This window comes from Pinus tabuliformis, chromosome 1_2 (genome assembly GCF_031772625.1).
Source record: "Pinus tabuliformis cultivar Carrire ecotype Pingquan chromosome 1_2, CPIR1, whole genome shotgun sequence".
NCBI classification, from domain to species: Eukaryota; Viridiplantae; Streptophyta; class Pinopsida; order Pinales; family Pinaceae; genus Pinus; species Pinus tabuliformis.
In genome coordinates this window covers 261687877-261707372 of record NC_142298.1, presented here as the reverse complement: position 1 = coordinate 261707372, position 19496 = coordinate 261687877, and positions in this window count along the sequence as shown.

Sequence of the window (19496 nt, the reverse complement as noted above, 5' to 3'; positions counted from 1 at the left end):
ATCTTACGATCAAAAATCTGGCATTGTGTCATTTTCGACCGTCGTAAAGATATCTTTAAGTAAAGACGGCCAGAAGTATCTAGCGCGCAATATCTTTTGGAGGCTGTGGCAAACCCAACATATGACTGCCACACACGCTCCAGAGTGACAGTCATTTAGAACCCTTTCAGCTTCCTTGTGTGTTAAGCAATGTCGAAAAACAGAATCCGCCCCACGGCGATAAAGAGTATCTCCAATAATCCTGAATTGTTGGACTGAATCGAATCTTTTCGACGTTCTGACCTTGAAATTTCTGGCCGAAAGGATTGGGTCTGGAGATAAATGATGATATCCCCATACCACGGATCTAAAGTGCTGATTAGAAACAAGGATTCATCCACAATGGCTCGTCCGCCACAGTTTCCGTGTCAGCACGCGGGAAGTCACACATTAACTCCGCAAAAAACTAAAGATTTCTTAGACTTAGATTTCTCAAATTCCAAGTCGAACTCCTGCAGGATAACGATCCATTTAGAGTACTTGCCCCTTAGAAATTGCTTGGTCAAAATGTAGATCATAGGGTTGCAATCGAAATTACCTTTAGTTTTACATAGTAGAATGTAGTGACGAAAACGTTGGACAGCTTGAACAACTGTCAATGCCAATTTCTCCACATGTGAGTATTTTAGCTCAGTTGGATTTAAAGTTTGACTAAGGTAATATATCACATTTCAGTTCCGAATTCATCTTCCTGAACTAAAACCATTCCAATGGTGGAATGAGAGGCGGCGAGATACAAGAAGTAATCCTGGTTGTAGTTGGGAGGATGCAACAACGGTGCATGGGTCAACGCGTGTTTGAGTGCATCAAAAGATTTCTGAGCTATCTCATCCCAATAGAATGGAGTATTTTGCTTCAACAACCGGGTAAAACCCTTTGTGACCTCGCACTAGTTAGGAATGAATCGTCGTAAAAAGTTTGCTTTCCCTTGCAAACTTTGGAGTTGGCGAAGACTCGAAGGAGGAGGCAATTTGATAATAACTTCGACCTTCGAGGGATCAACGCGAATGCCGGCTTTCGAAACTAAAAACCCCAGAAATCGACCCATTTCTATACAGAAGACACATTTGTGTGGGTTCAACCGAATACGATAATGCCTACACCTCATAAAGATTTCTCGTAAATGGACGAGGTGATCAGCTCGATGTAATGAATGAGCAGGCAAGTCATCGAGATAGGGTTGCACAATGTGCTTGATGTCATGAAACGCATAAGACATCGCCCTTCGAAAAGTTGCTCCAGCATTCTTAAGCCCAAAGGTAACTTTCAATAAGAAAATGTCCCCCATGGACAAATGAAAGCCGTTTTTGGTTGATCGGCAGGTAGAATATTGATTTGATTGTATCCGGAAAAACCGTCCATGAAGGAGAATATTTCGCTACACGGCACAATCATCAATGATTTGATCGATCGATATAGGGAGTTGGGTAATTGTCCTTTGGACAGGCTTGATTAATATCCCTATAGTTGATGCATATTCTTATTGTTCCCTGCTTTTTGTTAACTGGAACAATATTCGATACCCAATCCGTTAACAGGATCGGATAAATGAAACCTGCTTTCAATAATTTTTTCAACTTCTGCTTTAATTGCAGCAGCTTTTCGTGGGTGAATCTGACGCAAACGTTGCCGGACGGGTTTAGCGTCCGGGTAAGTCTTGATCTCATGAACAACAATCGTGGGATCAATTCCTTTTTCTCATAGGACCAGGCAAACACGTCGCGGAATTCTTGAAATAGGGTCTTATATAGTTGAATTTCGTCATCTGTACATGAGGCACCTATATGAATGTTCTCAACAATTCCGAGCTTAACTGAAATATCAATAGGAATAGTTCGAGAGATGTTTCCCAAATTTAACTCTGAATCGGGATGTTTCATTGGATTCTGAGGTTCCTTGACATATTCAGTTGTAAAAATTGATGAGAAATCATTTTCAAAACGATCATCCTTAGGTAAAAACGAAGATCTGTGATGGAGATCTTCCCATGGTAAATCATCTACACATAGGATTTCACGAATTTGCTCATCAGAGTGAACAAGTTCAGAAAACGTAGTTAAATCCGAGGTTGATGTGAAAAGTGATTCCTCACGGACCACATTCATTAAGTCATTTTCGGTTGAACGTGGGTCGGCAAACGACTGCACAGCTTCATAGGCAATTTCATATGGACTCAAAGGCATGGCATTACCAAATGAGTCTATCTCAGATTCAGAAGGGACAATCCAAGGATCATCGTAAATAAAGGTGTTTGATGTAATCATATGAATGGTTGCAAATGAAGATGATGCGTTGATTGGAGGAAAAGGAAAATTTCCCAGTAAACCGACATCTTTAACTAGTCCTACTCCAACATCCTTATATGGGATAGTTGTTTTACCAACATGCTGAATACTCTCTGAAGAGGCTGGTTGGATGAAAAATAAGCTAGCTGGTCTATTGTTATGATCTTTCCATTATGTGGAAACTTTATTACTTGAAAGACCGATGAAACGACCGCTGGCATAGCGTAAGACCAACTTCGACCCAAGAGAAGGTTGTAATCTAGAGGGGCATCAACCACCTCCACGTCTAGACTAACGTTTTTCCTTCAACCCCTATAGGAAAATCCTATAGAATGCCAAAAGGATGAAACCCACGGCCATCAAAGGCCTTTAGAATCGTCGAGGATTGATTTAGCGAAGGAGAACCAAGCGATCTCCAACACTGTATCGACATAATACACGTTGAGGCTCCCTCATCAATTACAGTCCGATGAATAGGTCTGTTTTTTACTATCACTGGTATCTAGAAAGCCATTTGATGAGGCAAACGCGATGTACTATTTTCTAGATCAAAATTATTAGGTTCGGGTCCTGAACGTCAACAGCTCCTATAGCCGACAAAAGTAATTTACGTTGTGCTAGACATGATTGCAACACTTCCAAAGCCGACATTGCTGAGGGTGAAACAGCTAAATCCTCAACAATGTTATAATTCTGAGCCGCTCTCGCATGTGGATTGAAAGCTGACTTTCGAAGTATACCCTTGGCAGGCGATTTGATTACCAAGTCTGGATTAGGTTCTCTCTGATCTGTAGGGATCGGAACCGAGTTGAGGTTGATGGATTAGAATGAGAAGATTCTGCTTCTTTACCATCAACAGGACATTTACTACCATAATCTTGCGATCGAGTCGCAATCCGAACATGGGACATCATCAATATGGGTTCTTCATTGGCATTCGAGGATGAACCTATCATCTTACTGTCTTGAGCTGGAAAAGGATCCTTCAAAACAGCAGGAGTTTGGGAACCCTTGACAATCTTCGCAACCTCTGCACGATGAGGGCAGTCTCTTGTAAAATGTTCATCGTCACAAATGAGACAAGGATAACGAGGTTTGCGCTTTTCATCATTGGATTCCGCCTTTTCAAGTTTCTCCTTTGAACTTTTGTCCGTTTTATTCTTCTTCTTTCCTTTCTTCTTCCCACCAGATTTTGATTTGGCTGTAGATGACTCTACAACGTGAATATCGGCGGAGATCTCTACAGAAGAATCTCCTATTGGGGAATCAGGCAAGGTTATGATAGGCGAAGAATTCTTGGAAGACTTCTTCTTACTTTTAGTGTTAACCATGCCAATCATACCATTGGCGGCATGAGCTCCCGAAGGAGCTACAGTGATTTGATTTTGCTTGGGAAGATCGGGGATTTTTTCGTGTAACGTACCCAACTGAGTATAGACCAAGTCAAGGTACTGTTCTTGAGCAATTACTTGCTCCTCAGTAACAACTCCGGATTTCGCAACATCTTCAGTGATCTTTGGCAACAAAGATTTTACAAACCACTCGCCAAGATCTGATCCGGAATAAATACCTTCACTAAACGCCGTCACGTCTCCACTCATGAATATGATCTGAAATGTAAGTGGATGTCGATTGTTTTAGTGCGAAGTTAACAATTTCGTGCCATTGTCATATCGGACTGGCAACTGAAAATGAGTTAAAAACGAGGTAGCTAACTGACTAAAATTATAAAAAGTGCCTCGCGGTAACTCAATGTACCACTTGGCCGCAAGACCAATTAGAGTGCGCTGGAAAAGTCTAAGACAGATTGAATCATCTGTAATGGAGTTAGACGCACACCAGAGGTGTTAAGTCATCACATGGTTTGACGGGTCCTCTCCTGATTTACCTTCGAACTTGGGAATGTCACTGGGCAACTTATTCGGCATTGGCGGCCAAAACGAAAGATAATTAATGGGATCGTTCATTAGGCACGACAAGTCAGGTAAGTCCAAAGTTGCGATAAACGGTAACTGCCGATTAGGATCCCTAAAACTATGGGTCATGAGACCAGCCCCAAGAGGAGGATATCCAGGATAACTAGGAATAGGAATCACTTTGGGATATTGTATCCTCCTAAAAACCAGGATTAACCGGACCGTACTGGGTTGTTGAGGTTGTTGATAAGTGTACCTAGGGTACGGTTGATACTGATAGACTGGCTGCTGCATAGTAGGACCGAATTGGTACTGTCCCTGGTACGGTTGATAAGTGAATTGTGGTTGACTTGTGACAATCGTACTTAAACCAGGTTGTCCTATAGGCATCTGAACCGAAGTTTGAATCGTAGATCCAGACGGTGGTAAAGATGTCTGAGGAGTAGATACAGGAACAGTAGAAACCGGAGCTGTCGATACTCCAGAAGTAGGTGGGGTAGATTGAACAGATGTTGCGGTAGTTGTAGCAGTCGTTTGACGCAGAGTACGAGGTGTACTAGGCCTAGGCTGAGAAACTACCGAAGGTACAAAAGTTTGAATGTTAGACTGGACTGGTTGCTGGGGTGAACCAGAAACTAAGGGTTGTCCAGTTTGAGATGACAACTATACACTTGGCTGCAATACCTGTTGAGCTTGCGATGGATCCCACACTATATTCATTCCGGGGTACTGACCCATAACTGGTTGAGAATACTGAGGACCATAACCGGATTGAGGGTAGGATTGATAATTGAAAGGTACATTTCTCGTTCCTTGAACATACGTTTGACCGGAGGGTGGTTGGAAACCTTAGTTCGAGTATTGACCTTGGGGTTGATACCCTTGAGGCACATACTGATACTGGGGTTGCCTTGAGGTATAAATTGATACTGGGGTTGACCTTGGGGTACATATTGAGTCTGGGGTTAACCTTGAGGAACGTACTGTCCCATAGGTATGTATTGTCCTTAAGGTTGCCCCCCAGATGCAAACTGTGTACCTTGAGGTTGCCCCCAGGTGTTAATTGAGGCTGCCCCCCAGGCGGTAACTGGCCACCTTGAGGTTGAAGATTGAGAATAGAACCTGACATCATGAGAATGTCTTCTACGCTCAACAGCTTAGTACCATTGTTTCCAGTTAGTAACCCTTGCTCAATGGGTTGAGGAGATGCTCCCGAAAAAGTACCAGAAAGTGACTGATACCCAGAGGGAACAGAAGGACCACCGTACAAAAAGGATTCAGGCAATTGAGTAAACATGGATGACTGTCCTGACATATTTACGGGAGTATAAAAACCTCTAGGTGTTGGGTGATAAGGAGCACGAGGTGGTGAAAAACTTAACCCTGAGTTTTCTAAGAAATTAGTCAAAGAAAGATACCAAGAACTACTCCTAGGTGGATTGTAAAAAATTGATTCACGCTCCCTTAGTTCAATAACAGGTTGATTTTCAGGGATAGGGATGCCTACTTCTTCTTCCGGAGCAAGTTCTTCAATAGCAATAAGTCCAGAAGGAAGATCTTGGGTGATTACTCTTTCTACCCTAGGTGAACCAGGACCACTAGAAGTTGGAGAAACAAACCCCGATGTCGAAGTAGCAGCAAATTCACTTTCAGGCTCGGATATTTCAGGTTCCTCACCTATATCACTAGTATATGAAAAGCTACTAGCAATTTCGGAAACAGACACTGACTGTGGATTATAATCTGCTACTAATGGTTGAAAATCAGGATGTACTATCAAAGAAGATTCTCCTTCCTCAGGTGACCCTACTCTACTGTCTCTAGGAGTTATGAGGACTTTCAAGCCTTCAAGCTGGCTTGGTACTTCCTCAGGAGGTTGGCCCCGAAGTCTACGGGACTTCCTCAGTAACTCAGCCACATTTACAAACTCAGGAGACTGGCCCCGAAGTCTATGGGACTGTCTTGGTAATTCAGCCACAGTTGAAAACTTTTAACTACTTCACACGCAAAAAAAGTAAAATCTCAATGAAAAGCACCTAAAGTCTCTAAAGAAACAAAAAAATTTGAATCACACGCCTAAAGAATCTAGGAGATCAAACACACACAAACAATAACTTTCCGTACTGAAAACACTAGTTGGTGATGAAATCCAACGTCGCAGAGTTCAATACAGAAATGGCGGTTGGAACAGTTACCCCGGCAACCTGCTTAATGAATAGATTGGCACAATTTCCTCCACTTAACCGTCTCGAGTGAAGTGAACCCCCCAGAAAATCCAAGTGAGTCTAGCCGACGTCTGCTCCAGGTACAGCGGGATCTTCCCACCAATGTCACCTCAGGAAGAGTCCTAAAGAATATGACCACTAAGGTTACCAATTGAGACAAATATACCTGGGGGAATAGTCTACGATCCGATACGCACGCAAGGGCAGAGTAGCAAGCTCAATCCCCTTGAAGGCTCCTTGACATAATCCAAGGTTTACCAACAAGTGACCCAGGCTCCTCAACAATGGTTAATCCGAGGTTTACCATTTTTAATACGTGAATATCTGGCGTCGTTCCCAATGAGGAAGGATTGATTCCCACACTGGTTCGGACACGATCTCGTGCTTCTCCTTTAAGAGGAGCTTTCCCAGAGCATAAATGCAACAATTGGATTTCTTCCCTACCACAAGATACAACTACTTGTTTGTTTTTACTGTCTTGGGAGTTAATTACTCTCCTACTCCAAGACACTAGCCTAAGCTAAGTTGGTGTATCAGAGCCCTAGAAATAAAAATGTTACTAGGTGAATTTTACTTTAAGCATTAATTTTAGTGGTTTTTGTTTAAGTCCAAAGGTGCGGAGATGAAACTCGTGGTATGAAGACTTGACTCAAAATCACTAAAAATGCACCTAAGATGATTTAAACAATCTTTTTCTCTTCGATGAACTTCTAAACTAAGAAAGAGTTTGAGAATGCAAATACTTTGTAAACACAAATCTTTCTCAATTCAACAAATTAAAAGAAGAGTTTTTTCCTTTTCCAATGCACTCAAAACGAGACAACTAGTTATTTCACAAAAATTTCCCTTTTTCGTTCCAAAGCACTCAATCACTACAAAACAAAACTTTTTCCAAAAGAGATTTTTTTACTTTTTATTTAATAAAACACTCAAAACTATGAAAATGACTAACTTTGAGATCTACAAATTATAAAAACCTATTTGAAGTCAAAGCCTACTAAAAGTCTTTTTTAAGGATGTTTTACTTAGCTAGATGTAAGCTAAGGACCAATTTATGCAGAATCACAAATAAGTCAAGAACAACCAATTTTGTTTTCTTTTTGAAAATGAAAATCCAAACTTTTAAATACAAGCTTTTCGAAGTTTTGTAAAGAGAAAACTCAAAGCGGATTCCTCAAACAAGGGGAGATTTCATAAATGGTGAGATTCATAAGAAGGTTGGTAGACACTAAGGTGATCTGAAGTCCCTACAGCTTCTAAGCTCATAGCCACTACACAACCAAAATGAAAAACAAACCCAACAAGCAAAATTCCTAGGAATTTCACTTAAAACCCTAACACTAACGAAATCAAACTAAGGAAAGCTTCTGACAAGTTATATGCAGGTCTGGGCAGTGGATAACAATTTCTAAACAAACACTAAGCTGACTAACAGAGGAAATCTTAGGGTTTTTCAAAATTTTGACAGGGTCCGCAGGCCCACAGTTGACATAGGTGCGGTCCCGCTCTATGCTAAAAGCCAAGATGCGGATAGGTACGCACTGTGTCAAACGGCTAGGGTGCGGTCCGCTCCCAAAGCTATGAAAAACAAAAAATAACTTTGGATCTACAAACTCTACCCAATTTTACACACAACAAGCCAAAAACAGAAACAAAAACACAGTTTCTCAGGTCAAAGTAAAAACAAGGAAAACAATCAAGTCCCCAGTATGGTCGCCATTTTGTCACACGGAATAAGTCGATCTTGCGGACAAGATAGACCTTCCTAGAATCTAAAGAAGACCTAATGACAAGCAAACCAACCAGACACTATCTTTCTCTAAGTATGCTTTGATTAACAATAGCAAACAAGTGTTTTTAGGGCCTACCTTAGGTCCAACGCAAGCTTGTGGATTCCCTCGCTCCTTCGATCCAAATGAGCTCCTTTGTCACGAATCTGCAAACACAAACAAGGTAAACAAATTAAATAGCACCTGGAAAGCCAATTGCATAAAACATATTTAACATGAAAGTCAAGGAGTCCATGAAACAAGTAACATGAGATACTTGTTGAGAAAAATGAGTTTGATTGTATTAATTCAAAAGAAGAAGAACTTTACAACCTTTGCCTTGACGCTGTACAAGCTCCTCCCAGGGTCCAGCAAGAAGTCTCCTCTACTTTGACAAGTTTCACTCACTCCCCAATGAAGCCAAAAAGGTATGTCATCTCTCCTCTTAAGCTCAACTAGGAAGTCTTGATTTCATCAGCATTTACCCTCAAAAATGTTCAGCTTCTAACCTCCTCAGCAACCAGCCCAATGCCTGTATTTATAGTGCAATGGAGGGAGGTTACTAGGTCCTCCTTCAAAGGGATAAAGCCCTCCTTCAAAGGGATAGCTCCTCTCATCAAGGATTAGCTCCTTCTCTTTTGGGATGCATGAACCACCTCAGAGACGAACCATCAACAAAAATCCTCTAGAAACCTCTAGAATTGAAAAGTGAGTTTTTTAAGATAAAACTTGCACCTTTTGACTTTCACAGGGGTCCGCACCTACACCGTTAGGGACAGAGTGGGCAGGTCCGCATTTTTTGTACACAGAAGGTGCGGGACTGCAAGTGACGGTGAGAGAAAGTGCGGAACCAGAGTTACATTGATTTTTAATGTCTTTCTCTCATTTTCAAAGCTTGATTTGAAGAGCTGAGGTCTGAGACTTGCTTAGGAGGACAGTACAAGTGATGATAGACCCATACTGACTGCAAATAATCATGGTGACGATATTTTTGTGTAACACCTCATGCCACAAATGCCAAATATTTGAGGGCAAAAGAAAGTTACTGCCCTTGCCCCTTAAGCCATCTCAACCGAAAAGCCTTTTCAACAATGGGGTCTTGACTTCATTGGAGAAATCCATCCCTCTTCCTCAGGCCAGCACAAATGGATTCTAACAGCCACAGACTATTTCACCAAGTGGATTGAGGCCATCCCATGTAGGTAAGCTAATGACACCACCATTATCCAATTCCTAGAATGCAACATCCTTTCTAGATTTGGCTTCCCTGAGAAGATCATCACTAACAATGCTGTTGCCTTCAAATCCAAAAAGATGATCAATTTTTGCCATAAATTTGATATCAACTTAGGCCACTCCACAGCCTATTACCCTCAAGGTAATGGCTTGGCCGAATCATCCAACAAGAGCCTGATTAATATTATCAAAAAGATCTTAGAAGAAACAAGAAGAACTGGCATAAAAAGCTCACAAATGCCCTTTGGGCAGACAGACTTTCAACAAAGAGATCCATTGGGATGAGCCCTTTTGAGCTGGTGTATGGCATGGAGGCCAGGTTTCCATCTTCTTTGGGCATTTCCATTATGAAGCTGTTACAAGAGATTCAGCCAAAACCAAATAATATTCGACGAAGAATAAATCAGACCATTCATCTCCAGCAAACCAGAGAGCAAGTGTATGACAGAGCTCAAATTGTGCTAGAGAGGCTAAAGAAAGCATTTGACAAAAGGACTAAGGCTGAGGATTTATTTATTGGCGATAAAGTGTTAAGGTGGGACTCACGAAGAGAAGACAAGGAAAGCATGCCAAGTTTGATTTTCTTTGGAAAGGCCCATTTGTCATCACCGTTGTGCAAGGCAATAACACCTATTTTGTCAAACCTGAAGATGGCAGCGCAATTGAAGAAGGCCCTGTGAATGGCCGAATGTTGAAACATTATCGAGATCCCTTTTAAGGGATACAATATTCTTGTGCATATATCTCTACATTAGTGTTTGTATATATCAGAGCTTTCCTTTTATTCTTTATAAGCAATTCGATTGCTAGTAACCACGCAACATAGTATGGGGACAGAACAGCGCAGCAAATTTTGAAGGCGCAGCCCACACGAATCCTCCATTTCAAAGCTCTGTCTTTGCGTTGATTTTGGAAAAAGAGCGCAGTTCTGAAGAGAAGAGCCAAAGGAGCGCAACATTCGAAGCCTCTATTCTTTTGAAGTTAATTTCAAAAAGCACCTCAATTTTGCTCCCGGTTATAAAGTTGCTTCAAAGGGTGCGCAAGGCAGGTTTAGATATATTTTAAATGCACTCAATGGCAAGGGGTAACGCTGTTGTTATAACAACAAATTCAATTAAATATGTTTCACTTAGGCTTCCAGCTCTTCAGTCAATAGTATTAAAACAGAGGAGCGGTTTTGGTGTTACATCTACAACCTGTTCAAAGATAAAATTAAGAGGAGTTGCTCCAGTTTATTCCCTTTTTGTGTTTATTTCAAAAGGCAGTTCTCAAGAAAAAGTGTATGTAATATCAAGCACACAGAGGAAAGCAGGCAGTGCTTCATATTCGCAGTGATTCAGTTGAGGGAAAGTGTTGTTCTTATTCCAAAGTTTCAATTATCTAACAGTCAGCACAAAGAAGTGTTTCTAGTCCACAACAACAATAGAAGATCAAGGCAGTCTGACCTGCTGTTCTTGGCTTTTCACAAGGGAAAGCCATCCCCAAGTTGAGCTACTGTTAGCCTCCTGCTGTAGCAGATATTCATCTTTCATGATCGACATTTTTACATGCCAAATATGTCATACTTTGCATGCTGCAACGTTCCATATTTGCTACAGAGGCCAAAGAAGTGTCCATGAGAGTGTGCTAGTCTAAGTGCCACTGCTATGTTCCATTTTTGATGAGTTGATCCATTTTTGATGAGTTTTCAGTTAAGGGAGGGCCAAACAGCTTAATCTTGGTCTCCCTAGGTTTCAATTTCCCGTTGTAGAATATAGAGAATCATTATCTGTCCAAACAGCTTAATCTTGGCAGATTTGTAGATAGGTAGTGAAACAAGGGTGCTCAACAGCTTAATCTGAGCCCCTGGATGAAATAAGTGTAGATGTAGATAGGAGGGCAGTCAAAAGAAAAGAAGATAAACAGGGTCTGCAAGTCTAAGTGCACCCAAACCAAAAAGAAGAAAAAATGTTAGGTAAGTAGGCTGGGTAAGTAGTTTTTGAGGTTGCAGAATGAATAAGTGTGATCAATTTTGTATCTCAAAGTGTTATTTCACTTCAGATCACAAGTGCAAGGCAATTTTCCCTTGGAGCAGCTCAAGCAAGGCATGACTAACTCCCCCTTCTTCTTGTTCCCCAAATCATTCACTAACCTCCCCAAAGAGGTCAAGATCTGCTTGATATCTCTTAAGTTTCATCATTTGTCATATCATTGCCTAAGTAAAGATCTGCTTTGCTTAAAGATGCTTATATTTCTTATACAGGTCCTGTTTCCCCTTTAAAGCCTAAGATTTCTATCCTTAGCGCTTTCTTCACAAAATTCATATTAACTCCTAACTCTATTACGTAAATCCCTCCTTATTTTCCCCCTTCCCATACTAAAAATATATGGTAAAAATCCCCATTATTTACATATCCCCTCCTCTGGTTGAAATATAACCATAAATATCGCTTGGGAATTACTAAGTTTACTTGAAACTTAGTAAGAACCCTCATTTCGCTCAAAAACCATCTTCCTAAGGTGTTTGGACTCCTTCCAAAACACAAAAACCCCCTTCAAATGCTATCGGACTCCTTCCGATGCATTAAGGATCCTTCCAAAGCTTTAAAAGGCCTTTTCCGATCACATAAATCATCCTCCGATCGCATTAACCCTCTTCCGATTGAGTGTTTCCTCCTCCGATGAGTTTTCCTCCCCTCCGACGCGATATCGTTGTCAGAGGTCACAGAATTCAGCCATCGGCCCCCCTTTTATAACTCCCCGATATCAATTCGCCGATACGATTTCGCGATCGGCAGTCGCAAGGTTCTGTACCTACATATATATCCCCCCCTCATCCGCCGACGCAATATTGCTGTCGCACCCGAAAGCATATCACATCGCGATCCACTCATTTCCGCAATATTTCCCATTTTGGCACAACCGCATGCCTTATCGCTTTTCCGATATCGGCAATCACTCCCATTGCCTCGCACATGTAAAAGCCATTGCCCCCTGTCCCCGCCAATTGCCGATCGCCGATTTAACCCCGGCCATACTCCCACGTCACCCTGCCACGTCACTACCGTACTGGGACCCACTGCTGGCGTCATACTGACGTCATCATTAAAAGAAGGCGCGAAGGGCGAAAATTGCAGCAAAGAGAGCCCGAAATGTAAAACAGAGGTAGTTTTCGATGCGCGATTAGCGCTTAGCACTAATTGCGCATCGCTAAGAAAAAATGACCAAAATGGAAGGCTTCATATCGCTCGGCTACCAGCAGGCCCGAAAATTCGCAGTTTTGACAGGATTTCTTCATTTATGTTCGTATTCAAATCGGCCAGCGCCGGTAGCATTCCAGAGGCCACGGAAATCATTTGCAGTAGCCATTTTTGCCTTGAAAGGGCAGAAAAGGGGCGATTTGACAGTTTCAAACACGTCAAGGGAGAGAAAGTGGCCCGATTCAAGTGTAAAAGAGTATCAGAGGAAAGATGAAGCCTCGATTAAATTGAAGAGTATCAGCAAGCGACAAAGAGTATCAGATCGAAGCGGGTGAACATTAAAGGCCCCCAAGCAAAGTCAAAGAAAGCGGTAAAGCCATTTAAAGGCTCTCAGATCACAGTTAATGCACATCAAAACCACTCAAGAGCAGGGGATCAAAGCCCAAAGCACAGTTATGGCTAAATGAATAGCACAGAGCCATAAGGACAGATTTCGACTCATTTTTGAGGCGGCTGCCCCAGCGCAGCACTTAGATATCTTCTTGCATTAATTCCACGACAAGATTAGATTAAAGAACTCACTTCCCTCAGATCTGTTTAAGATCTTCTGTAATGGATATTTTTAGATATTTTCCCTATATAAACCACCCTAATTCATTGTTTAAAGGGTTGGTTGGTTGATAATCCTCATGCTGGACTCGCACTGTATGTTTTGAGAATTTCTATAATCAAAGACTGCTGAAAAGTTTGGAGGATGGACTGTCTGTTGTGTTATTAATGGTTGAAGAGTGAAATATAGAATTCTTGCACTACTACATGGCCCAATAAGTGTTTCTTACCTATGTTTTAAATTCATATATGTTTATATCATACATATATCACCATCTAAGTTACAGAAAGAAAGATTAGCTTAGAATTTTCTTGGCTGCACTCTATGCTCAGTTTCTGTGACTTCTATATGTTTTCTTCTGATTTAGGCATAAATATGAATTCCTCATGGCTCATATTTGCTCTATTTCATTCATGTACGAATGTTATTTAGGAATTCTTGACTGCTCCTAGATATAGTTCACTCACCTTCCCTCTGTTAAGCTGAATGAAAGATTCTTAGTTGCCTTTCATTCCTTAGCCTTCATTTCATCCTTTTAACTTGAAAGATTGTTTCATGTGTAGCTATCCTGCTCTATATTCCTCTTGTGACCAAGAAAACGCACCAACAGCCCTACTCCACGACTCCATGCCCAATGGTTTGAACCTCTCACACGATGCATGCCTCCCTACTTGAAAACATCAATCATCCCACCAAAACTTAAACAAAATCCAAAGAAGTCCATAACTAGCCTAAAATCAACCCAAAAACAAAGTTAAATCAGAAAGAGAGAGCCCTCTCTGATTGCAGGTAGGCTAGGACCTGCAGTCCAAAGATTGGTTTGTGGTTACCTCGGCCGTATCCCTTAAGGAGCCAAGGGACAACCTGAGTGATAACAGATTCGATTCTAAATATAAAGATGCAATATGTACCTTTTGTAAAAGTTGCACCTCATATAGATCAAAATATTGCTCCATATGTAGTATCCAATTTACCAGATCCTTGCCATCAAACTTCCTCATATCGCTTTTTCTTGATTTTACTATCTTCACCTTGAAACAACTGTAACTCTGTAATTTCATATCTTTAAGTTCTGAAATTTCTGCCTGTGATAGACCTTTGACTCCAATTTCTAACCCCACAATTCTGATCGCAATTTGATTTCTGAAGAAAGAGTTATTCCAAATCTCTTGCAATGACCTGATTATAGAATGGTTCAGTAGAGTGAACTTGTACGACATGCCACACGTCATTTTTTCAACCTTAGGTTTTGAAAATGATAGCCAACAAACTAAATTTCGTCTACTTTCTGTCAATGTTTACGTAATTTGAATCATATGCTCAAAGAGAGAGTTATGATGATTTTCCCAAGGTCACATGTTTGGAATGTAATTCGAGATCTTGCAGAAACCCTAAATGTCTTAGATCGTATCGCCGACAATATAGCAAACCAAGGTTTGAAATTCGGGCCCGAGATTCACCACAATTTCAGTTCAAATGGGTTCTAATTTAAGAATCCAAAACTTCGTAGAAAACAAATTATAGATAAAATTCCACAATGACCTATTTGAGATGGAATTCTGGAGCTTGCAAAAACTCTAACTTCCTCAAGTCATACCTCCAAAAATAAAGAGAGACAAGATCAAAAATTCGGACCTGAGGTTCAGAGAGATTTCAACTCAAATGGGTTTTTTTGAAGCTTCTGAAATGTCGCGGCAAAATATTTATAACAAAAATTCCACAATGGCCTGTTTAGAGCAGCGAAACAGTAGAATCCAAATCTCTAATACCAAATGTTATGAAACCAGCTCACAGAAAGATAGAAAAGATAGATCAACGACTTCAAAATCAGCCTCTTTGAGGGGGAAAACTCCTTTACGTTACACAAATGAACAATTCTTGGATGATACAAATGACAAGACCTCCTTTCTATATATAGGAGTCTAAGGGGTCATAATATAATCAGCCGACATAACAATAATAATGTAAGGGCACAACAATAACAATAGTGGGCTTCTATGGGGAACAATAATAACAATATGGGTACTACATGGGCACAACAATATAATAAGGGGGTTGCACTAATAACAATAAGGGGTTACACTAGTAGTATAGGGACCTAACATATAAAGTCAAACATGGAGTATCTAATGGCCGAGAACAAACAGTTGGCAAAGAAATTACAAGCTGTGAAGCAAGAAGTTGAACAAATCCCAGCAAAGGTTTTGAATGCAGCTCCTGCCCAAGTTTATTTGGAAGAACTTAAGGAAACCATACTTGGTAAAGTATTAGCATTGGGAGAAGCTATGCAAAGCTTGTATGAAGAGTTTGTCACTATGCATAATGTAGTTGTCTACTTGCACATCATGCAACATAAGTGTAAGGATAATGATAAATCTCTTAAGGTTTTCGATATAGCCATCATTGTCATGCATGAATGGTCAATGCAGTACAAAGGGGCATTTCTCGAGTTGGTGAAGAAAACAAGGCAACATGCAGAGTTGGAGAAAGCAAAGCTTTGGATGTTCATCCATAATAACAAAGAACTTGCCTTGTTCATTGCCAACATTGAGGCCTCATATGCACGATTATACAACAATGTGGATTTCATGGTGAAATCACACAGGATCCCATTAGTTGGCTCACTCACTAAGGCCAATCGTAGGAATCAGGTTAGGAAAGAGGTTGAAGAATACTTGGAACAATTTAGACAAATCGATACCAAGGAAGATCTTGAAGTGAACATGCATAATATGTAGAAGTATATTGGTGACCCTATCCAAATCAATATTATATATCTCCTACTCAAGAAGGAAATACACACTAGTTCCAAATCCATGTACCTAGATGCCATGGAGGCTTGAGTCCACTTTCAGCTTGATCCCATCACACAGTTTGGGGAAGTCATCGCGCAATACAAAGCTTGGCATTTCATGTGACTAAGAACCTACAAGTCGAAGTTGTTGAATTGGAGTTTCCCCAAACTCAAGCTTAACTTGTTTTGTCTTATTATGTTGTCTAGTTGGTACTACCCAATTTTGTCCTATATTGGTATGAGCATAATGTAATATTTTTTTGAAATTAATTTGTAAGTTGAATTCCAACTGTCAATCGTGGAATGTGAATAGTCATTTTGTAAAGAAGTTGAAGAGTCATGAGAGAAGTCTAAGAGTCACAATAGGGAGATGAATAGTCACCCCTGTTGGTATGAGTATGTCCTCATAACTCATGTAAAGGGATTTTAGGAGGCAAGCTTTTGGCTAGGCTTTTAGCTAGGCATCAAGAGCTTGGGAGTTTAGTTGAGACTTGGCTTCTTCGTAGCATAGAGGGAGTATCTTTCTTTGGATGAGCAGGTGTAGACTTCATGTTCAACTATTGGGGTTAGTGGTTCATCAATGGTGTATGTATACTTGGAAATTTCACTTTAATAAAAGCTCAGAGCCAACACATTTTCATGCATATGTTGTGAATATAGTAGGACTATTCTTGTTATGTTTGAAATATATGTTATTTCACTTACACTAACGCTTATGAACTATTTCGTTTTCATTAGTATAAATGTTTTTGAATGTGTATTGTTGTTTATTTCCATCATGGTCAACGTTTGAACTATTTCACAGGCTAACTCTTGATGTCTTTATGCTTGTGTGTTTCTTTTAAGTTGCATACTATTACATGCTTCTAAGGGGCTCACTCATTTTTCTTCGTGTGTTAGAACCTTTCATACATCACACTTGGCCTCCCTCAAAATTACACACTTGTTCACCAAAGTCACAATTACATCACTCTATGTGTTATTGTAGCTAAAGAACATCATTAAAACCCACTCCTTTAGCAATCAGGTTGTATTCTGGATGGGGCTCCTACACCAAACGATGTGAGGTCTAGTTGGGACTTCATATCGGGGAGAGTCGTTGAATGTTGGCAGATCCAACACAATTAACAATACATTATGTAAAACAATTGAATTTTTATTTTTATAGTTAAAACATTTTATGCATACTCACTATTTTATGCCCAAGTAAATTTTGAATACTTTGAATCCATTTTATGCATTCAAAAATACAACTTAAACTATATATATATATAGCTTTCAGAGGAATCAAATCTTTCGAGCGAAAATAATTTATTCAAGTTTTGCACTCTAAAAGAAGTTTGCACTTCAAAAAATTTGGTGTCTTTGTATTCTTGCTAAATTTATGGTTAAGATGGATCTATGTATTAAAGTATAGGAAGAATAAGATGTACAATAGTGTCACAAACCACAATGTCTACTATACTCCATATTGGAGTATAATGAATTCATATTTTTTTTTCATCTTAATTTTAAAAAGAAAAAACAAAGAATTTTTTTTCATTTTTTCAATAGATTTTACTACCCATTTAATTTAAGATCATGAATCTTGTGTTCATTGTCTTAAATTTACTATTTATTAAGTTAATTTTGTTATCAAACACAATATACAATATATTTATAATGATACATATTAATTATTATAGTCGTAAACTCTTTACAACCTATTAGGGGAATATGTTGTCCAATAATATAATGTACATGATAACAAATAGTAATAATAACTAAAAAAAAATACATTGGAAACAGATGCGTACAAATATAAAAACACTCATACTCACATATATTCCACATTTAACATTTTAATTGATTAAAAAAATACATATTTAATTGATTAAAAATATATTCACGGCTCCATAAAGGGAGTGCATTTGAAAACATTGTCCACTAAAGTTGAAATAAGTTTACATCGTAATGGAGGGAGTGTACTTGACCACATTTTCAAACTTGTTGTCATCGACTGGCTGACTTTGTTTTGTGCAGAATGCGGGACCATTCCTTTAATTTCAATTGTGACACCATAAGAGCCACTCATTCTCATTGGCATGGTGCAATGAACTTGCAATTCAACCGAATCTTTAGGCATATGCGCCAAGTATATTATTTTCTAATTATATCTTCAGAGCCATTGCATCGCACGGGACTCGAAGGTGTGATTCGAGATTTGTCACGGGCTTCATCGCAGAGGTCACGGATATAGCGAGGGATCTGTCGGGATGGTTCACGAGAAGACTGTAGACTGTTCTGCTGCCACAAGTAAAGTAGGATAACAAGCTACAAGTAAAGTAAAGTAGGATAACAAAAAAATCTATTATCCCATCAATTCACATGGTTGGTGGCATTTTCATTATTACAAATTAACATGAAATTAATTCGGTGCCAATCATTCACCAACTATCTCCTAAGATGTTACATTCCCCTTCAAACTAGAATATCAAGTGGTCCTTTCCATAATTTATGATCCCATGGGCTAGTGCACTACATGTATTTCTAATCAAAGTCACAAGGCTTTACAATAATGTGTGTTTTTGCCCAACATGTATTCTTCAACAATAGGTCTTATAATTTCATGTGGAAATATACATGCCTTGGACCATAGTTACCAAATTCGGTCGTACTACCGAAAAAAGTTTGAAAATTCGATAGTACTATTCAATTTGTGAATTAGTTTGTCAATTCGAAATTTGGTATAGGGGATATCTTCATGGATTAATATACCAACACCACAAGAGATTTCTTCCAAACCTATGAAATAGCATGCAGTTAACTTAATAAATAATAGTAATAATAGTGTTGGGTTTTTCTACAACCAGTATAGAACCATTTTAAGCACAAATCTAACATGAGCCAAAAGGGATCAAATTTGTTCAGGTGAAAACTTATTTTAGAATGCAAAAAAAATGTGTAATTTTTCATTGTTTAAATTGTAGTTTTGATACAACTAATTAAACATGTATATCATATTCTTTGTTATTCTAGTCGACATTTCTTTTCTATTTAGATAATATTTTATTTCTATTTCTATTTTAAGAAGGACATGTGTCAAGTCCAAATTGAGTACAGACATGCTTACACATCCCCTTCACACTGGGCGGTAGAATGAGCCTTTCCGCTCAATGAGATTTTCTACATAAACTTCCTCAGCTGGTTTTAATGAAATATGTCAAATAATATGTGTATATAATAGTCATATAATAAGCTATTTAGAGAATGACCATTTCTAAGGCAGAGTAAGAACCACCTATATTATAAATTACTTATAACATATGAACTTATTAAATTTAAATGCAAATATTTAAGGGAAAAAATTTGGAATGGAATTCCTTAATTGAGAATTTTTTTTAAATTATAGAGTTTAACATTTAGAGTTAAACAAAATAACAAAGGTTGTTATTAATTGTTAT